Source organism: Schistocerca nitens, chromosome 5 (genome assembly GCF_023898315.1).
Source record: "Schistocerca nitens isolate TAMUIC-IGC-003100 chromosome 5, iqSchNite1.1, whole genome shotgun sequence".
Taxonomy (NCBI): domain Eukaryota; kingdom Metazoa; phylum Arthropoda; class Insecta; order Orthoptera; family Acrididae; genus Schistocerca; species Schistocerca nitens.
The window spans coordinates 270,070,894-270,094,419 of record NC_064618.1 but is presented as its reverse complement, the minus strand read 5'-3'; the positions used below and the strand labels follow the sequence as shown (position 1 = coordinate 270,094,419).

General features: G+C 42.9%; 1 protein-coding gene and 1 non-coding gene across 2 annotated transcripts in view; both read left to right on the top strand.

Moving 5' to 3' along the window:
- Nucleotides 1-23,526, top strand: part of LOC126260374 (atrophin-1-like) — a 405,613-nt gene that overhangs the window by 191,226 nt on the left and 190,861 nt on the right. The gene's annotated exons all lie outside the window — the stretch shown is intronic.
- On the top strand, nucleotides 9,641-9,712 carry Trnat-agu (transfer RNA threonine (anticodon AGU)). Its single transcript has one exon. It is a non-coding gene; the product is annotated as a tRNA-Thr (tRNA).

The window sequence follows — 23,526 nt, the reverse complement described above, 5'->3', positions numbered from 1 at the left end:
ATCCCCCAGGCTGTGGCTAAGCCATGTCTCCGCTATATCCTTTCTTTCAGGAGTGCTAGTTCTGCATGGTTCGCAGGAGAGCTTCTGTAAAGTTTGGAAGGTAGGAGACGAGATACTGGCAGAAGTAAAGCTGTGAGGACCGGGCGTGAGTCGTGCTTCGGTAGCTCAGATGGTAGAGCACTTGCCCGCGAAAGGCAAAGGTCCCGAGTTCGAGTCTCGTTCGGGCACACAGTTTTAATCTGCCAGGAAGTTTCATATCAGCGCACACTCCGCTGCAGAGTGAAAATCTCATTCTGGAATAGTTATGTTCATTCATAATCTTCGTCATGTCTTGCTGTAGTCAGCAGCTATACCAGAAACTTTATCGGCTTTTCTTTTCAGTATCTTCGTCTCCTGTGATGAAAATACCCTAATTCTACATTCGTATAACGCTAGTGAATCAAATGTGCTTCATAGGTCAGTCTCTCGCTCTTCCTTTTTCCAACCTGAGAGTATAGTGAAGCAACTATTCCCAACAACATGTCCCCAAAAACGGCGTAATCAGTTGTGCCTCGTCCGCGACTTACTTCTGCAAAATTATTGTTTTATTAATCACAGGGATGGAGTAATCAATTGCTCTTCTCAAGAAAAATGTCTTACAGTTCGCTTCCTACCAGCATCTCTCCAGCACTTCCACTTGACTGTTTATTTACTTATTTTAAGCCGAGTTGGTGGAGGTGTTACCAGTAATTTGGAAACGTGTGGCTGTGGTTAACATTTTTTACATTTATATATTGTGAGCTAAATAACTATAATGAACCCAGACTGGATCACTTAGGTTTTTATGTCGAATTTTATTGTTGTTTCATTTCTCTGGTTCATATTTCATAAAATATATTCCTTTTATTTCTCAAATTTAAGACTGATCAGTATTGGAAGCGACAGTAGTGGTTTCATTTCGTCGTAATATTTGCCACATTCTTAGTACTTGCGGAGAGTAAGGAGACGTACGATTTGGACGTAGATAGCGCCTTCTTTTACAAATATAGGTGCACGCAACTACTTGAAGGTCGACGCAAGGCAGGTGCCCGCATCTCCGATATGCAGACTGCTATCAGGTTACGGCGTGCAAGCCAGTCCCCCGGAGCTTCCTGCTGTTCCAGTTAGAAGCATTTCCGTTCCGCATCTTTAAGTATCATATAGCGACAATATTATGCCCTTCTCCTGTACTCCTTCCGACTACTCTTCTATACGTATTATCAAGTTTGCCGCTGCGTTTTTCAGTATGCGAAGGCTAATCTCATAATGGAAACTACCCATCGCTAACTCTCGTATTTAGTGGTAAAATGGCCTAGCGGACAGCCCGTCAGAAACAAAACACAGATCAAACATGAAAACAGGAAGAAGGTGTACAGAATTGTGAAGCAAAATAGAAACAGTGTGGTCCAAGCTCATGATATGCAGCATTGAGTGAATTACAAGAACCACAACCTCGGTGGTCACGGTGTTGGACTAAAAGGCGAGAGATTCGTGTTCAGTCCTCCCTTGTGCCCCGATTCTCTCTTATTTTTCACAAAACCGTGAACTTTCCGACCGGTCATTGACGTACTTGTTCTCCTTTTCTAGTGTTGACAAACTGCCGTACTGTAATTGGTTATAGAATATGAGTCATGTCGTAAGAATGTTTTACCGTCACAAGTAAATGCGATGAATAGCGAGAGCAGGCGAGATGTCGCATACACCGCTCACAGAAACGAAACCAACATATAAATCGGTGTAAACTATATTACCACAAAGGAATTCAAGAGTCAGAACTTTCAAAATGGAACGCAAGCGTCATAAGATATGGCACTTGTGTATAACAAATAGGAGGTACGTACGTTTGGAGGATCCTTCCTTGCAATAGGTTGTGGCAAAGGGACGTTACACCACGGTACAGACACAAATTCGAATATACTCAACAGACACATCGATGACAGGATGGGTAGTTCATAATTTTGTGAAAAAAATGGATTTCGCAGTCCAACACAGTGACCACATAACCACAACACTGTGGCTACTCAAATTCGCTCTGTGTAGCACCTCTCCAGCTCGGACCATTAATTGTTTCTATTTTGCTTTTTTTTTTCACAGTTCGCACAATTTCTTCCTGTTTTCATGCTTTACCTGTGTTCAGTTTCTGATGGGCTATCCACTGGATCATTTTACCTCGAAATACGACGGGGTTGCGATGGGTAATTTCCCTTGTCAGTAATGTCTGTAGGGATTTTGATAGACGAATTTGCGAGGAAGGTTCCTGCATATTATTTATGATTATAGTAATGAAAACTGTGTAATATATATATATATATATATATATATATATATATATATATATATATATTGTCATATTTTCCATACTTAATTGGCGTATCGGCTGACGTCTCGTAGCAGTGTTGGTGGAAGGTGTAGGGGGGCTACGAACTGGCCAGATACAGGGCAGACGGTATCTGGCGGGAAAAACGTTAAACTAAAAAGCCACTGCCAATCCTTAGAGTAGCAAGGCGTGATCAGCATCTATCAATCCATACACATCTTCTCTGCATATTGTAAATTAGTCCGCTGCGTTACTTTTTCTATCTGTATGTGAAGGCTTATCTCGGAAACTACTACGACGATTTTGTTGCGGTTTTCAGAATCAGAGAGAGTGATTCACGTGGATTTTTTGAATTTATAATTTATTACTACTACACCAGACAAGTCGTCCCACCGTAGATATTTAGTGCTAGCCGTGCGAAGTGTGAGCTGCTCGCTAGTTATACCTTATTACCTAAAGAACTCAACGGCCTTGACTCCTTGAATACACCTATGCTCGTCATATCGTCGAAGCTGGGCAACATCGAGCGTGGCCGTACTTGGATGTGTAAGTACCTTGACACACCAGGTAGGGCTGGCTGCTTTTCCTTTGCTTTTACAATGCAAGAAGAAGGAGTGGTGGCGCAAAGTTCCCAATCACCAGACCTTGCGTCAGTGTCCTGGATTAAATTGCAGACCTTTACACAGTGTTACGTGAAATGAGAACATCTGACGCTGTTGATGGTGATCCATCCATTGGGTTGGGACTTTATACTAGGCGGTCACCTTGGTGCTATTCGAGGCGAGCGATCTGTGTGCTCGCACCTTGTTTCACCCTCCCTCTTCTCTCATTATTATCATACAACATACATGACATCACACTACACTCACCCACAAACACTGCAGTAGCTTATGCTTGTGATACACACTTAAACTAACAGCTTCGAGAAGAAAGGCGTCACCTTACGAGAAGGACAGAAAACCTTGACGAAATTATGAATAACTTAAAACCTAATGAAGGAGTAAAGATGCCACTGAATATATGAGAAAAACGTACCACCACAGCTGTATCTTGAGGATGTCTTTATCTTTATTCTATCACACTACTAGTTTTGGCGGCCCTTACCGCCATCCTCAGGCCCCAACACTGCTAAAAGAGTATATGATTTCCTTGGCGCATTTACTGTGTGTTCCTTGTTGCTACCACATGTAGGCTAGCTTTCTTCATGAGTCTACACTCGACACCATGTTGTCTCCAATGCAGTGGTGGAGCCTGAGGAAGACGGTATGTGCCGCTGAAACTAGTCGTGTGACGGAATAAATGTAAAAACATCTTCAAGATACAGCAGTGGTGGTACTTTTTATCATATATAACATCAGCTGAAGTCCTCGCCCAAGCAATAACATGGACGTCCATAAATTGAACATCACTGAACGTTCCATTTAGGCTGATAATTAGTACAAGTTACCACTTCATGCTTAACGAGGAAGGTATTCCGAACCAAAAGACATATTCCAACGATTTTCCGTCTTTCTATTGTTTTTACGTGTGCCAACATTTTTATCCCTCTTCCAGATAGTATTCTTTATTGCCTCTCAGGAGTTACTCTACCGTCAGAATACTCGATTTCGTTTACTTCTTGATGATATATGTATAGCTTCCGTCTCTCTGTATATGTTTTGTATGAAGTACTCTTACTAGTTCAGAAAATGTTAACTTACGCTCCGTTACATAATTATTTCCCTGGGAAATTTCATTTTGTGCACTTAAAAATTCCAGCTTTAATTCGCTAAAAGGTTATTCAGCAACTGTCATATCATGTAGACCTATATTCAGAAAAAAATATTTCGTTCCTAACAAAATTTAAGTTTATACGCTTCGGAACTGGTACGTTGCACCTCGTAAGAAGTTTGTACAAATCAGAAGTTCTTGAAAGATTAAAACTGTGTGTCGGACTATAATTCAAATTCGGATCTAAGCTTTTTATCCCTCTAAGAGCTGTAATAACCTCTAGTTTGCAAGAATAAGACTGATCGATTTAAATATTGTGTACACGATGCCAAATTCTCAGTTGCTGTTTCTAAGTGACGTTCTCCAGCACCTATGCAGCCATGCCACCACCATCACACAAAGTTGTGTCGTTTCCGGTGGAACAAACCAAGTATTCGAACAGTGTCACAAGCAGCGCGATCCATTCCTGTCCCGGCAGATATTTCGAGGTCGAGATTTTTCACAATGAAATCATCTGGAATCGGATCAAGTGATAATTTGAGAACGATATTTCTCAAGACGACATTCTTGTGCAAAAGAAGAATTGTTGCGTCAAATCTGGATGAAACCTCAAGCTTTCGTTAATCCCTTCGTTTCGTCAGCAGCAATTGACTGTCGCAGCTGCTGTTGCAATGGCCTTTCGTAGCCCATATACGGCTTCTGATTGGTCAGCGTGCATCATCATTACGTCATGCTGTCGTATTCTGTGCCACTGTAAACGCCTGTACACAGTTGCACGAATGTCTGTGTATATCCCTTTCATGCACCACTAAGCGTGGAAGCGATCTCTAGACTCTGAGGAGATGCAGAGAAATTAGCTGCAATATATTTCTACGGGAGCGATGATGCCACTAGCACACAGACATTGACATACTCTAGGACAGTATGACGTAAAGATCACGCACGTTGACCAATCATATGCAGTCTACGGGCTGTAAAGGATTACTACACCAGTAGCCCCCCCCCCCCCCCCCTTACTCTTGACAAGGACGATAGAGTCGATAGAGGAAAGTTTGAAGTTTTACCCAGATTTGACACTGAAATAAAAATGTGCCACGTGATAGTGTTGGACACGAAACAAGGTCGAATACACCTTTTATACTGTTAGAAGTCTCGTGCCAAATACGAAAAACGAGCAGGAGATTTATCACTATGGACCAATAAAGAAGCAAGAACATCAAGCAGTATATCTTCAACAACGTGCCGAGTATGCTCCTCGAAACATAGTGTACACCGATGCGGTTGTGGGGGGTGTCATCAGTCTTCCAACATTTGATGTTGTGCGCTACGAATTCTTCACCTGTGCCAATCCGTAGCTTTGTACCCAACATTGCCCATTATTTGTTGTGTACTTGCCAACCTCTGTCTTCGCCTTCACCTTTCACACTCTGCTGCTCTCTACTCCTACGGAAATTATTTCGTCCTGTCATTGTTTTCCATACCATATTTTACGGACTACCAGACGCACTTTTTTCTTCGAGACATTGTCTTCAAAGTTCAGGTGCGTCGTATACTCGAAATTAATATAAAAACGTCCAGTGTTTGACTTAAAATTCCCACCAGTCTTAAAAATGGCAATATATTCGATGCCGCAGGAAACTTATCTCTATCTGGCAACACTGGATTCAACGGGCAGCAGCAGTGCACCGAAAAGACGAACCTGACTTGCGGGTATTCACAAGCATTCTCATACGACCTTTCTCCTGCCCTGCCATCGCAAACCCAAAACACTGTCTAGCGCCTCAGCCTAAGATGCGTCATTGCAGTGTACGGTACCAGTGAACTGAATTGAAAGTGATTTGCCTTAGCGGTAACTGTACAATATTTTTGTTAGTTGGTTTCGTAATGGAAAAAAAATAAAATGTATTCATACGATAAATTGAAAGTAATAGCACACGCAGGATAACATGGGAACAGAGCAGCTGAGCGGCATTTCGGACATCCACCAACAGAAAAAAAATATTCGTGATTGACAGGCTAGTAAAGAAGAACTGAAAAAGATCAGGAAGACTAAATGTGCAAATAGAAGATTGAATGCAAAATGGCCAAAACTAGAAGACGAGTCATTGAAACGGATTCAAGGACACCGTCAAAATGGCATTGAAAGTAATATAAAATTGATTCAAATACATGCTCGTAAGCTAGCGCTACAGTGGAACGTAAGAGACCTAGAAGGTGGAACTGGTTGTTGCTACAGGTTCATGAAGCGCCATGGGCTTAGTACGCAGCCCAAAACCAGAATATCTCAAAAAATGCCACAGTAGCTTGAAGAGAAAACATTATCTTTCAATCGTTTTATTATTTAACACCGAAAGCAAGCCAGCGTGGAACTAAGCCAAATAGCGACTATGGACGAAACTCCTCTGCCATTTGATGTGCCGAGTAACAGAACTGTTACCATGAAACGTGCTAAAACCGTAACAAAAACAATGAATATGAAAAGATGAACTACACTCTTGTCCTTTCATGTTGTGCTGGCGGTACTAAACTTAAACGAATGATCGTTTTAAAGCCAAAGGCTTCTGAAGTAGCGCCAGGTGTTGTTGGGCTCGTACACGGCAAGGGTTGGATGCACGAGCTGGTATGAAATTATGGATTAGCAGAGTGTGGGAGAGAAGGAAAGGTGCTTTATTGAAGAAGTGTTCTCTTCCTGTGCTAGATCAGTTTAGTAGCCATTTGAAAAATTCTATGAAAGAAAAACTGAGACAGGGAAATACAGAGCTTGCTGTTATTTTATTATTATCATTTTTTTTAGCACTATGGGACTTCATCTGTGGTCATCAGTCCCCTAGAAAGAACTACTTAAACCTAACTAACCTAAGGACATCACACACATTCGTGCCCGAGGCAGGATTCGAACCTGCGACCGTAGCGGTCACACGGCTCCAGACTGAAGCGCCTAGAACCGCACGGCCACATCGGCCGGCGCTTGCTGTTATTCCAGGAGTACTTACTTCACAACTACAACGACTTGATGTCACGATAAATAAAGTGTACATGAGAGAGGAATGTAACAAACGGATGATATATGGAATCCCGACATGATTTCTAGCCTAAGGGAACTTTGAAACGACCTACAATCAAACGTGTCAGTGGAGAAAACAGTCGTGGTCTAGAATGAGAGAAGATATTATTGTTAAATCTTTCAAGAAGTCGCGCATAAGTAACGCTCTCGATGGCAGTGAAGACCATGTTATACAGAGTGGTCCACTGATCGTGACCGGGCCAAATATCTCGCGAAATAAGCGTGAAAAGAAATAACTGCAAAGAACGAAACTTGTCTAGCTTGAAGGGGGAAACCAGATGGCGCTATGGTTGGCCCGCTAGATGGCGCTGCCATAGGTCAAACGGATATCAGCTGCGTTTTTTTTAATAGGAACACCCAATTTTTTATTACATATTCGTGTAGTACGTAAATAAATATGAATGTTTTAGTGTCACTATCAAGTTTGATACTGAGTACACGAGTGTGTCACTAATATCACTTCCGTTGATGACATCTTCTAGGAGCCGAGTGCTGACGATGTCTTATCGTGGCGTTTCAATGAGTTTCGCAAACAACATCTTCTCCTGAAGATGATGAATACGAAGAGAAGATGCACGGTACGAAGCGTTGCGACAAGACCGCAACACCACTCAGCTGACATCCGAGAAAGCCGACAGTCACATGTGTCGTTTCCGTAACTCCTCATTATTTTCGTCTTTTTTCGAGGTATTGTCCATCCATTTTCTGTACGCAAAAGGTTTTATTTCCGTCATTGCTTTTTTGTAATATAGACTGAACTTTAGGGACGAAAGACTGGCTCCCTGTCTTACACCGTTTTTAATCCCAGCACATCGTTCTTCGTCTTAGATTCTTGTTGTTGCCTCTTGGTTCTGTTACGTATTGTATTTTACCCATCTTTCCCTATCGCTTTCTTCTGTTTTTCTCGGATCTTCGAACACCTTGTGCGACTTTCATTCTTGATCAGTTTTCATAGATCCAAAAATCCCTTGAATGTATCTCAATTTTTCTTAAATCTTGCTTTCATTATCAAGTGCAGTGCCGGCATCATTATGAAAGCCAAATTGATCGTCATCTAACACATCCATAATTTTCTTCTCCATCTTTTTTCAGCATTTTTACCAGCAACTGACATTCATGAACTGTTTAGATGATTGTGCGACAATTTTCTCACTTACGAGAATAAACACAATGCAAAGTGTATCTGAAATTAGAATTATATTAATACCGTCAGCAGCTCACGGGCGTTGATATACATGAACGGGGACAGGTGAAAATGTGTGCCCCGACCGGGACTCCTGCTTACATGGCAGACGCTCTATCCATCTGAGCCACCGAGGGCACAGAGGATAGTGCGACCGCAGGGACTATCTCGCGTACGCCTCCCGCGAGACTCACATTCTCACCTTGTATCGCCACACACTACAGTCGTAGTGTCCCACCCCAACGCATTCATTACTCGTGGATGACATTCTTTCCAATTCCCGTAAGAGTTCGGGGAATATGTACGCATCCGCACAGAAGAAGAAGGTCATGGCCGGTATTGCCAGAACTATATATTTATATGGATGTGGTGTCTGTTCTTTCGGACATGTCCGAAAGAACAGACACCATATCCATATAAATACAAAGTATATCTGTCTCTCTCTACTCACAACGTATTCGTAGGTGACTCACATAATTTTCGTTGGCGGCTCCCTGATAACAAGCAACGAGCTGCACGTAGCGTCATTTCCGAGCTGAACAGAATGCAACGCCTTTTAGCTTAGTGGTCGCCAACGTCACCGAAAGGCGGCGGCGAGTGTGAAAGCGCACACCTGCAGCGGAGTCGTGTTTCGCCGTTCCGCTGTTTAATCACGCCGGACACGCGCTCGCCGGCCAGCGTAATCCACCGAAGCCCCTCAGCCGCCCCCGCCGCCCCCGCCGCCCCTGTCGCCACCGCCGCCGCCGCCGCCGCCGTCGCTGTCGCCTCCTCCGTCCTCATTTGCATAAAGTCTGTGGCTGCAGGTGAGGACAGTCTCGCAGGTGCGGGACGACCCACTCACCCACCCTCCCCGAGTGTTGTGTGACTTGTAGGCGAGTACGTCTCAACGCTTTCAACGCCTTCCTGTAGTTTTGTTTTCTCTTCTCACTCACGTAATGCTCATCTTCGAATCGAAACTATGATATTTCTGCCACTATACGGTAGTACTTTTGCTACTTCGTTGATTAGACGTGGTGCCGCTAAAACCGTCTTTAATGAAAGCGTCTTATTCTCGTGGACTTTAATGGGTTGAATGCTAAAATACATATTCAGACTGAAGCGACTAATGAAAATTCGTACCACCACCAGGATTCTAACCTGGATCTCCTGCTCAATGCACAGACGTGCTAACCATTATGCCATCCTGGAACAGTGGCATTACACAACTGCGCGCACTGCCTTAGCACGCCGCTTTCCTCAATCCAAATTCCCCTTCTCACAACGCCAAATGGTCTGATGACTAAATGGGAATTTGGACTGAGAAGAGCAGCATGCTAGGATGCTCCGTGCAGTTTTGTAAAACAACTGTGCCAGGGTGGCCTAGTGGTTAGAGCATCTGCCTAGTGAGCAGAAGACGTGAGTTCGAATCTCGGCTTTGGCAGGAATTTTCATTCGTCGCTTCCGTCTGCATATATACACCATGGATGTGTGTGACATGGGAAGGCCGCTGCAGCCGTATGGTTTCATCTGATTAGAGCACACACGCCAGGTTTTGGGCAGGATCCCCGTTTCGTTCAGTGTGCTATTCCGGCAAAGTTAGACAGCCTCTGCAGTGCTGTTAGAGTTGAGGAGGAATAATAAGTGGGCTGGGTCATGAACGGGAATTTGGACTGAGGAAAGACGTGCGATAGGGTAGTCCGTACAGTTGTGCAAAGGAACCGTGCCAGGGTAGCTTAGTAGTTAGCGCAGCTGCCCAGTCAGCAGAAGACACGTGTTTGTATCCCAGCTTTGGAGTAAATTTTCGTATGTCGTTTCAGTCTGCATATACTGGATGATTCACGAAGATGATCAAATATTTTAAAATGTTATTCTACCAGTAAAACTAAAGAAAGAAGTGCAGTTAAACATAGGTCCGCAAATGTTTCGTTACAGAGTTAGGGCTAATAAAAGATTTTGTCTGGAATGTAGCAACTTTGCTAATACGAATCCATCGCAAAACTGAACGAGGTTAAAGTCAAGCACGATTTCCATTCACTTTGTTGTTATTGATCTGGTGAATCTAATAAAACATGTCCCAGACGTGTATCTGCAGAAGTTTTTCAGAACATCCAGAGAAGCAAAGAAGTAATTTCGTAAAATTTTTAATTTATTAACTACTTGCCAAAATTTATTTTTTAAATTCCAGACAATTGCACAAGCTACGCGACTGCAAATGTATTTTCAACACAACAGCGGGCTTTCACATTTCTCCAAAGCCGTTACTACACATTTAAATGAACATATTCCCCAGAAATGGATTGGTCGTGTTGCTACGCGTCGGTGACCACCCAGATCGCCCGATTTAACGCCAACGTATTTTTGTGTATGGAGATGGATGAAAGACGTTGTTTATGAGGCCAAAGTCAATACACGTGAGGCATTACTTGCTCGCATCATGAATGCAACTGGTGAAACTAAGAACAACCCTGTGAAACTGAAACAAGCAAAAAATCTGTTCATACACGTGCAGCTACATGCACTGAACTCGGTGGAGACATTTTTGAACATTTATTGTGAATGTATTGTGAAATTTTATATACACTTTACAACATCCTTACCACTGAGGTTTTTTTTTTTCGATTTAACATCAATTCATGTGTGCTATGGTATTACAAAAGCAGATTATCTGACACAGTCATGCAGTTTCAGGTAACGTTATTATCACCATTTTTCCAAAATTAAATTCTCTACAACTTCTGTTGAAAACATTGCGCAGTTGTCAGGAATTTTAAAAACGAATTGGGACAAGTAGTTAATAAATTATAATTTTACGAAATTACTTCTTTGCTTCTCTGGATGTTCTGGAAAACTACAGCAGATATACGTCTGGTACATGTTTCATTAGATTCACCAGATCAACAACAACAAAATAAATGGAAATCGTCCTTTACTTTAACCACGTACAGTTTTGCGATGGCTTCATATTAACGAAGTTGCTAAATTTCAGGAAAAAATCTTTTATTAACCGTAACTCTGCAACTAAAAATTTGCGGACCCATGTTTATTTGAACTTTTTTCTTTACTTTTAGAATGACATATTAATATATTTGCATATATTCGTGAATCACCCTGTGTCAAACACAGATGTAAAGGTCCTTGGAAGCACATAGTTTCATTCGAGTGAATGCTGGATCACTGACAGTACTGAACTATGAATTCCCCCTCCCTCCCCCTTCCCACACACAAACGCACGCAAGCACGCACGCTCCCACGCACGCGTGCACCCACCCACCCACCGACCGGCCGTCCCTACGCACCCGCCCACCTACTTAATTCTAGCAAATTGATACGCCAATATTGATTGGCCGATGGATCTTATTGATTAGGAATTAATCCCAAAATTCTCTCACACATGTAAATTTAGACGCAGCTAAGCGATAAGATAGCCCTGAGACTACCGTACCAATGCGTAACGAAAAACAAACAGTTTATCAGGGCAGTCATAAGGTTTTTCTGTCGCTAAAATGAAACATTTTTTTCTCGAGGGATGACTTGTCAAGTACAGGACTGGGCAAAAATATGTAAACACCGCGACAAATGCATACTCGAACATGAACGCAGACATTGACCGAGCCTGCGGTTTGCACTGTTTTATTTGGCCACGAACAGCACCTTTACAATATCCTCAGTCCGTTCCAAGTGTCAGTTGCGGTCGGAACAATATTCTGTGTAGTTGTGAGTGCATTACGTTGGAGCTAAGTGAATTTGAAAGTGGACAAATTGTTAGAGCTTGTATGGTGGGAGCTTCCGTAACCGAGGCAGTCGAAGTGTTTGTTGTTTGGTTAGTTGGTTGTTTTGGGGAAGGAGACCAGACAGCGAGGTCATCGGTCTCATCGGATTAGGGAAGGACGGGGATGGAAGTCGGCCGTGCCCTTTGAAAGGAACCATCCCGGCATTTGCCTGGAGCGATTTAGGGAAATCACGGAAAACCTAAATCAGGATGGCCGGACGCGGGATTGAACCGTCGTCCTCCCGAATGCGGTTTGTTATTTCAAGAAGCACCGTAGCAGACTTTATACTGCATACATGGAAAGCGGAAATCCACCATTCGTTAAGTCATAACGAGGACGAAAATATGTGTTGAATGATCGTAACGGACGGTCACTGAAGAGGACTGTGACAGAAAGTAAGTTGCAAAAGTAACTGCAGAACTTTATGTCTTAGTCCCGAACCTTGAGAGAACGAAAACAATTTGAAGAGAGCTGCATAAGAAGGGAACTTCAGGGCGAGATGGAATTACAAAACCACTCATCAGTGATACAAATATCCGTAAAAGGAAAAAATGATGCCGAAGCCGTAATACCTGGTCTGTGTAAGATTGGAAGGAAGTTATGTTGCCGGATGAGTCTTGTTTCACATCGTTTACAACTTCTGGTCGAGTTTACCACCCAAGAGTGAAACATGGTATGGGTTCGGTCAGAATTTGGGCGGCCAAATCGTTGTATTTCGTGTGCCCCATGGTTACTCTGCAAGGTCGTGATACAGCCACGGGTTATCTGACGATTTTGGATGATCAGGTCCATCCCGTGGTACAATTCAAGATGACAGGGCCCCTGTTCACATAGCTCGTGTCATCAAGGACTAATTTTGCGAGGACGAGGATGAAATGTCGAATCACCTCCGGACACCACTGAGACAAGACCCCTTTATTATAGAGCTTTTGTGGACTACGCACCTTCATCATCGTCACCTGAACTTCGTAGTTTCTACGGTGAATCGTGGCAAACATTAACAGTTCCGCTGAGAGACATCAGGCAAGTAGGAATATGCGTTATAATTTTGTCTTCTAGTTTTTTTATGAATTCCTGCACTAAAAATGTTTATATTTAATTTGTTTCGTGATCCACGTTCCAGTCCGGCAAGGTATTCCACTGGTGTTCTGACGACTCGGCAGAGGGTTTACCGGGTGGTATTGGAGTCCAAACGACGGCCAGCGGTTGTTGCTCATAAATGAAATTGTGAACTGTAGTCACTTCAGTATCCGAGGTCCCACTGTGAAAAAAGTAAGAAGTCGTGATTTATGAGACATGTAGATGTTGGTGAATGATTGTACGCAATAAGTGCCCAGAAGATGTATTAAAATGTCCTAGTTCCAAGAATTGTTTAATACGACAGTGTTTAATTAGAGACTTTCGAGATGAAAGAAGATCAGTCAAACAACTTCAAATGGAGATCCTTATAGTGTAGAGAAAGTAAACAGAAATTTACGTTTATGTGTCAGTAACTGTTCTTGCGCATTGTATAGGATCAGAAGTGTAGCAATATCTCTGACAGTAAATATTGCGCAGATTTAGACTGTGTATTTTGCACTTTAGTAATCAATGCATACGGAACTTTAAGGAAGCTTTACGGAAATCTAAATTAAATGACTGAATAGGTATTAAAGCAAACCACTGTTCGAAAAAATTCTCTATAGCAAAAAATGATCGGGAAACTATGGGTCAGTTGACTTCAAGTAAGGAGTTCGATTTACTTAATTTTTGACTAGGGGACCGTGACTCATTTATCTTCCGTAAAAGGCGGTGGGTGTAAGAAAGGAACTGGAAACGACTTCACAAAAAGATTTCCGCTTCATCCGTCCTACAGCAAAATGACATAGATTCTACTGAGAACAACATCCAAACCAAAATACACACATCAACAAAAGTTTTGCATCGCCCCCGTTCCCAGAACTCCTGAAGATAGACGTTGATTGTGGATATTGTATTACAGACACAGTCCCTTTGACTGTTCAGAGTCGTCAAAAAACCCGACCAATGATGTAAACAACCATGCATGAGCAGCGTATATTAGACGGAGGGTGTCCGACAGCCGATGAATTCCAGTCATTCCACCAGGAAGAAGGTACACGGCTTGTGTTATCTGTAGTTCAACCATGTCTAGACGGTCAATACCGCGATTCGATCGCCTCCACATTGTTTCTTCGTGCCAGGAAGGGCTCTCAACAAAGGAAGTGTCCAGATGTCTCTGAAGGAACCAAAGCGATGTTGTTCTGACATGTAGAAGATACAGAGAGACAGGAACTGTCGATAACATGTTTCGCTCAGGCCGCCCAAGGGCTATTACTGCAGTGAATGACCACTACCTACGGATTGTGGCTTTGAGGAACCCTGACAGCAACGCCACCATGTTGAATAATGCTTTTCATGCAGCCACAGGACGTCGTGTTACGACTCAAACTGTGCGCAATAGGCTGCATGATACACAACTTCACTCCCGGCACCTATGGCGAGGTCCATCTTTGTAACCAAGACATCATGCAGCGATGCACATATGGACCCAACAACATGCCGAATGGACTGCTCAGAATTGGCATCACCTTCTCTTCACCGATGAGTGTCGCGTATGCCGTCAACCAGACAATCGTCAGAAACGTGTTTGGAGGCAAACCGGTCCGGCTGAACGCCTTAGACACACTGCCCAGCGAGTGCAGCATGGTGGAGGTTCTCTGCTGTTTTGAGGTGGCATTATGTGGGGCCGACTTATACCGCTGGTAGTCATGGAAGGCGCCGTAACGGCTGTAGGATACGTGAATGCCATCCTCCGGTCGACAGTGCAACCATATCGGCAGCATATTGGCGAGGCATTCGTCTTCATGGACCACAATTCGCGGCCCATCGTGCACATATTGTGATTGACTTCCTTCAGGATAACGACATTGCTTGACTGGAGTGGTCAGCATGTTTTCTGGACATGAACCCTATCGAACATAGATTGAAAGGGGCTGTTTATGGACGACGTGACCCACCAACCACTCTGAGGGATTTACGCCGAATCGCCGTTGAGGAGTGGGACACTCTGGACTAACAGTGCCTTGATGAACTTCTGCTTAGTATACGACGAATATAGGCATGCGTCAGTGCAAGAGGACGTACTGCTGGGTATGAGAGGTATCGGTGTATGAAGAAATCTGGACCACCACCTCTGAAGATCTCGCTGTATGGTGGTACAACATGCAAAGTGTGGTTTTCATGAGCAATATAACGGTCGGAAATGGTGGTTATGTTGATCTGTATTCAATTTTCTGTACAGGTTTCGGAACTCTCTGAACCGAGGTGATGCAAGACTTTTTTTGATGGGCGTAGAAAGGGAATATATTACGTAATATACCGGAAACATTATCAGCACTGGATTGGTCTTGGTGTGCTTACAGTAATAGTTTACATGTTCGACTGCAGAGCAATAGGTATAATCCCGGAAAGTCATTCTCCTCCTTTCCGTTAGTAGTCTGCAGCAGCTATCCGCCTAGGACCGTTGCCAAATGTTTCCAAGTACTACCCATCACAGAGTTGTTACGATTTCAACTCACGTTTATCTTCATTTTATAAAGTGTAATAATACATCGCCGTGTTTCCTAGAGTCGAGCAATAAGAAACAATGAACATAATTGCAGACTAGGAGCAAAGTTATCACTCGAAAGTTCTCGTTAACCACGCTACATTTAACACGGACGTGATTCCAATTCCTACTCTGAATTATCGCAGTTAAAAGTTTATTTTAGCAGACGAGAAAGGTGCTTCCAGAGTACTGTTCCGCCTCGAAACGGTACGGTACGGTAAACGCGAAACTTCATTCCTTTCTAGATTAACTTTCAAAATTTTATGAAAAATCTTGCTGGCTAGGTCTCTGCTGCTCATAGAGGCATGAAATCTTATATCTAAGGAGAAATATTTTTAGCAAATGAATATTTGTATACACATAAAAAGCATGAAGGGATACTACGCAGGCCGGCCTGGGTGGACGAGCGGTTCTAGGCGTTACAGTCTGGAACCGCGCGACCGCTACGGTCGCAGTTTCGAATCCTGCCTCGGGCATGGAGGTGTGTGAGGTCCTTAGGTTAGTTAGGTTTAAGTAGTTCTAAGTTCTAGGGGACTGATGACCTCAGATATTAAGTCCCATAGTCCTCAGAGCCAATTGAACCTTTTGATACCACGCAGAAAACAGTATTAAAGCTTCGTCTCACGTATGAAAGTTTACTGTTGCTACTCCGTTTATGGATCAGTTGTCACTGTCGGCATAATTGTATGTTTTAAAATAGTACATTCACGATAGAGGAGCTTGTGAATTAAAAGAAGAATCTTGATTTCATTCCTTACAAAAACAGTTACTACTACTAGTTTTATTACTTGAAAAGTTGCGGTTCGGTCAAAAAGCACGCACTCAGGTTGTAATATATACTTCCTGTATCTAAACACCTATATCTAGACACGAAGTTTCCGATTTTCAATCACAGCGGGTAGCAAAATAAAAAAAAGATAGAAAAAAAGGAAAATTCATGATGGGCTCAGCGTATCAACGAAATTATTATTCACACCTTAATATAGCTTACCCACAGAAAACGTACAAGGGAGAAATTCATCGACGTAGCAATAAAATTAAGAGGTTCATAAGGAATACGAGTATATCACTCTGGAGTGGAGTGTGCACTGGGTTGAATGTCCCTCATCATTTATAGCTCTGAATCGGAGAGGGAGTCGAAACCAGTTCCTTGCCTCTAGCGGGCAAAGCTCTTACGGAGTAAGCTATGCAGTCACGACTGATGACGCTCCCTCGCAGCTAATGTCTCCCATTACCTCAGTCCTAGTTGCAAACTTTCGAAGAAGCTCTGCAGCATAGTTACCTTGATAGACTAACAAGTAAACAGTAAATTCTACTGTTGAAGTACGATTCTGAGAGGTTTGTAAAGTAACCACATACGACTCAGAAAGTTTTTCACTCACAAATGGAATTTACAAAAAACCTAAGAGGGCTGCTCCTAGTATCTCCCAAACAGTTTATGTAGATTAGGACCAGTAGGGCCTATACCACTACATTGGGGACCGCCAGATATCACTGAGTACTGTGACCTTTCTGGAAGGAAATCTCGTATCCAGTCTCTAGCTGAAATGGTACTCCAAAGCCACGTAGCTTGATTAGAAGTCTATTGAGAATAGGGTGTCAGCAGCCTTCTGGAATGAAAATGGGAACAGTCTGAGATCCCCTTTCGATGGCACTCATTCCCTAGAGCGAATAAAGAGCTAGTTCTGTTTCTGAATCCACGCTGACTGTTTCTCAGTAGACTGTTTAACTTCGAGATCAGTCGTAATGTTCGAACACAATATATGTTCCAAAACCCTAGCGTAAATCGACGTTATTGATATGGGTCTGTTAATGTTCCAATAGAAATCTCCATAGTAAGTTTTCTGTCTTGTTAAAGCATTCACGCAGTCGGTCTTTGACTGCGGTCACTGAATTTATAATTTCCGGATTGGAAATAACTAGTAATCTAAAAATTAAGTACTCTTTCTTTGTAACGTGCTGGACGTCGTAGACTCCGGGGCCTGTACCCGTGCGTGTGACACATCACGGTGATGTCTCAGGTTTGCAGCCTCGCTCCTTGAGACACTGCGGAGAAGTTTGGAATTTAAAGCAGGGCAATAGCGCAGTGTGTCGATATCGGGAACATCACGCCGCTTCCTCTCTTCCCCTCGCCAACCAAATGCTGGTACTGTAAATTACTTCCACTGTCAGGATCCGACCTAACTATCCCCGAGCCCACCACTTACACACATGCGTAAGTTAGCAACCTTGCCTATGTAGGCGGCTAAAGTAACCAATTGGGTTAGACCATTATGAGTCTCAGACAATACTGGTGACAATCATTCCGGTAGGCGAAATCTATTTCGCCGCTTTTCTGTGGGGATACCGGCTGCCATTCACAGCTCTGCTCGCGGTTTCGTTTCTGGCGAGAAGCAGTAGACCCACGTGTCATCGACGCTCACAAAACAACGAATAAAATCAGTTGGATGGTATAGAATGACAGAGAAACCACAAAAACACCGAACAAAATCAGTTGGGTGACAAGCTGCTTCTTTTGGGCTTTCAACAAATGTTGCACTCGTCTTATCCAGAGATTTCTTGTCTCTACTTTTTCTTGGAAGGAGCATCGTACTCTTCCATTTGGTACGGCCTTAACGTTTCCTATTTCTAACTACTTTAAAATACTGAACGTCCAATAATACCGTGTGGTTATAATTAAAGTCAAGCTACTCACAGAGGTCTAGTGCGGCCTGTAATTATTGCACGCCAGAGAAACATGGTAGATATTCTAACCCGTTAATGCGACACCATTTTAAGCTGGGAGATAAAATTAGTTGGAATTTTGGCAATCAGACAAAAACTTGGCCCTGTGAATGCAAGAAGGACGCATAAAAATTTGTCCATATATAACACATCAGTTTGATTGGTTGGTTGGGTTGTTTGGAGGAGGAGACCACACAGCGAGGTCATCGGTCTCACCGGATTAGGGAAAGACGGGGAAGCAAGTTGGCTGTGCCCTTTCAAAGGAACCATCAAGTCATTTGCTTGGAGAGATTTAGGGAAATCACGGGAAACCTAAATCAGGATTGCCGGACGTGGGATTGAACCGTCGTCCTCCCGATTGCGAGTCCAGTGTGCTAGCTACTGCGCCACCGTGCTCGGTAATAGATTGCGAACTCGACGTGTGCAGAAAGGTCAAACAAGTCAGAATGGCACAATGTTGATTTTATTATTAACCACCAATTACACAGTTTGCTCAGTATGAGCATCGGAGACGGCGACGAGTTATTGCATCCTAAAACGACGTGATCAACAGTTGCTTGCAATCGTTTCAGTGGAATCAGAGCAACATGTTCCTGTATACTGGCCTTCAGAACAGATACAGACCGAACCTGTCTCCGGTAAACGCATTCTTTTAGGTATTCCCAGAGCCAAAAGTCACATGCATTGACATTAGGTCATCTTGCAGGCCATGCGTCTGGAAAACCTCTGGAGATAACAAGTTCATGGAATGCTGCAGCCAGCCGTTGTTACCGAGCGGTTCTAGGCGCTTCAGTCCGGAACGGCGCTGGTGCTACGGTCGCAGGTTCGAATCCTGCCTCGGGCATGGATGTGTGTGATGTCCTTAGGTTAGTTAGGTTTAAGTAGTTCTAAGTCTAGGGGACTGATGACCTCTGATGTTAAGTCCCATAGCGCTTAGAGCCATTTGAACCAATTTTTTGGAAGGCTGCATTATGCAGATCAGACGAGTGACATGAGATGTTGCCTCCTCTTGCATGAAAACAGTCCTTTCCACAGAAATGTGTTTTTCCAGGGCAGCTCTAGAAGGTCGTCTCGATAACATGCGCACATCACGCTAAACCTGACGGGCTCTTGGGTGTATTATCTTTAAAGAGGAACGGGCCGAAAATAAAGGTGCTTGTGAATCCACACCACAGAGTCACATACGGAGAGTGTAGTGGTTCTTCGTGCGGAACACGAAGTTTAACAGTAACCCAAATTCGGCAATTCTGCGGGGACCCTGTAGTGTAAATTGTGCTCGTCACTGCATAGAATATTGCCTTGCTATACATCAGTTTCGATCCGTGCCAGAAACCGAAGAGCAAATTCAGAACGTTGCTGCGGATCATGAGGTTCAGTTGCTGCACCGTTTGGATCCAAAGCAAAGTAGACCACAAAACTTTATGTACTGTTTGTCATAGGCTGGACAATTCTCGTGACACTAGACGTGCATTATCACTACCTGAGGCAGGTACTGCGTGTCCAGTTACAGCAACAGCAACCTCGTGAATGACATCTACCAGGACACTAAGCCTTCCTCTTCCAGGAGCCACACCAAGCCTTCCCATGTTTCCAACTTTCATTGTCGTCTTTTTTAAGGGGCTCCGGAACGCCCTATACTTGCAATGTTAAAATAACGCTTATAAATTACATCTTTCCTCACAAAGTATTTGAGGTAGGAAGTTGAACTTTTTACAGATTATTTATTGGAATATGGGCTACAACTTAACACAGGGATTTTACAAAATTTTAGTTCAGTTATTAAAGATGATTTTTTTTCAATTGTAATGAAAATTCACAACATTTTTTTGCAATTTTTTATTTATATATTCAAAAATATACAGTTGTTTGGAAAAAGGCTGTGTTAAATTATGCAGAAGGTACTGTGTAACATTTACTGAAAGTTTGAAACAAATATGTTTGGAAGATCCTTAGAAAACATGTAATTAGTATGAGAAAATAAAAGTTTTGGGAATCGAGCGACAAAGATTGGATTAACTTTTTAGTGCATTCCAGGTCCATAGGATGGATTATCTTCATCCTCTGCAAACTCCTCCTCCAGCTTCCTCTTGTTCCTCCTCCTGTTTACTCTTGCTTGTATTTCTAGACTCTTTACAGCCCTGTCTGCAGCCCGAAGGCGTTCCTTGTCTAAAGCAAGCATCGCTCGTACCATGTTAGAACCTATCTTCATTCCCATATTTCTAAATACCTTGCACCTTACAATGTTGCCATCATTTCTCCTTTTCTTAAAAGCCTTCAGAGGATTTCTAATAACTTTACTTTTACTCATTATTATACTTCAACAAAACAGAGACTCAAGAAACAGAATTAATTACGAATATTTTCGAGACAACGACAGAGTAAATAAACATGAAAGAATCGACAATCACACCAGCGATATATATTGAACCATCACAGGTTAGCCACAACACATACTTTATCTCACATCACTGAAATGTACCTGATGAACACGGACGTTAATAATAACACTATTTTACAGCAGCTTAACAGCGCCACAATGGGTCACGCCCATGTAGAACACATTTAAAAAAAAAATAGTTGTAGTCTTCGGAATTGAATAAATTATATATCTATTAAAAGGTAATAGTCTGCAGATTCAGAAAACACAAAAAAAGTAAAAATTGAATTTTCCTGATTTTGAGCCTTTCCGGAGCCCCTTAAACTGTTTAATGATATCAGGCCTCTCCTCAGACCTTTAGGTTGGCTATATTCTCTCAATGCAGCACTGTAATTTCTGCGATTCACATAAAACAGTTACAATAGCAGTGCATGGTCTCTCTGCTCGAGAGCCATGCTATTCACTCACGTTATGACTTGTTAAATGACGGTAATTTCGCTAGCAAATGGTAATTACAGCCAACACTGTACCTCCGCGAGCAACTGCACTTTAATTATAACCAGCCGGTACATAGTGGAAATGTTCCGGGTTCAAGTTCAGGTCTGGCAGGAACTATTAACCTTACAGGAAGTTTCAATATATAGCGGTCTTTATCGAAATTTTACACATGTAACAATAGTTTAAGGACGTCAGTCACGTGAGTTCTCCTCAAGAGAAATGCAGCGACATTTCATATTAGGTACCAACTTCTTATCTGATCAAAATGAAGGAACAGATTTATTGCCAACTTTCACCAACTTTGAATAAATTTTCATAGGCACTTACTCGCTCAAAGCAAAGAATATCCTGAGAGCTTGAGATTTTAGTTTTCATACTCTCAAAATAAGACGACTGCTTGGAAGAACCATGTGTAAACAAATCTCTTCTGCAGTTGGCCATTGACGTCTGTGCAGCTTGTGTAGAAAATTAGGAAATCAAAACTATTTTATTGGCCCAAAAATGAATCTTTGACTCTCTCGAAGAGTCGACGCTATTGATAAACTGAATCCAAACTCAGTTCACAGCTATAATCATTCAGGAAGTTCCAAAAATACACATGTGTCAACACCATTATGCGTATGTTGTGAAGAGAAGTCCTTGACTTTGTGTTCCATTTGTATGTGTCAAGCAAACACGCTCCCGGAAGTATATTACGACACAAACAGCAAAATATAAGATTCATCTGAATAGTATATTCCTTCCTGTCCGCCCGGTTGGCCGTGCGGTCTAACGCACGGCTTTCCTGGCGGGAAGGAGCGCCTGGTCTCCGGCACGAATACGCTCGGCGGATTTGTGTCGAGGTCCGGTGAACCGGCCAGTCTGTGGATGGGTTTTAGGTGGTTTTCCATCTGCCTCGGCGAATGCGGGCTGGTTCCCCTTATTCCGCCTCAGTTACATTATGTCGGTGATTGCTGCGCAAACAAGTTCTCCGCGTACGCTTACACCACCATTACTCTACCACGCAAACATAGGGGCTACACTCGTCTCGTGTGAGACGTTACCTGTGGGGGTCCACCGGGAGCCGAACCGCACAGTAACCCTGGGTTCGGTGTAGGGTGGCGGAGGGGTGAAGTGGACTGCGGTAGTCGTCGTGGGGTTGTGGACCACTGCGGCTGCGGCGGGGACGCAGCCTCTCCGTCGTTTCTAGGTCCCTGGTTAACATACAATACATAAAATACAATATTCCTTCCCACTACGACGTGGTCCACTCAGTATGCTTTCGCATGAGTTGCACTTGATCAGCAATAGGACATTCGTCCAGCGATGGATAGTGCACTTCCAAGTTTCACTTCTCGTGCCTTGTACGGCTCTGTGAAGTGCGACATACTTTGGCACTTATTCAGTTTCACAGAGTAACCAGTTATTGCGGTCAAAGCACGTGACAAACATGTATGGCTAACACCTCATTTCTCGCTAATCATTCTACCATATTCCATCTATTTTCAGCTGATATTACTGAACGCAGCTCTTGAAACTTCAACGTCGCCATTTCTGTGACACCTCATCCCATCATTGTGCAAGCGTAAATAATTGTCCATTACTTAACTTATTTCGATCAACAACATTGCCCGTCCTGGGGATACTGTGTCCACTTAGTGATTTCTCTGTATAAACCTCGTAACATGGTACTGGCACCGTGTAATAGAGTACATGTGACCTAAGGTTGGTAATTTCCGCGTTAGATATTTATCGTAGTATGCTGGATTGTCTACAAATTTGTTATGGACGTAACAAGAGAGTAGAACTCAACACTTTATACACACTTAACAGTAGCTTTTCCTAGGTCTCGTACATCTGATATCAGTTAGAGTATATTTTCATTTGGCATTCTTGCACCATTAGCTCTATCAGTCACGAGGAATGAAGATATTAAAACTGCTGACATTGTTGAAAAAGTCATCTGTCGCTCTCCTTCGTCTTTGAAGATCAAACATGAAATACGAAAGTTTCATCCTTTACAGGCATCCAGCACTTCTTGAGAGTTCAAGTGCAGGGTGTGACGGTTAATAGTTCTCACGAGTCTCTGTACATTTATGCTGCACTAAAATACTTGTTACGCCCCGCAAGAGCAAGAGATCGGACACTTACGATTACTTCGTACACAAATCAAACTTCTGTCCTGGGATATGTGTCTATAAATCGAGTAAATTGATTAATATTGTCTCTTGACTCTTTGCTGAACCCATTTCATTCTAGCAAATTATGTATCTAAGGTCACATTTCAATCATTTCAGACG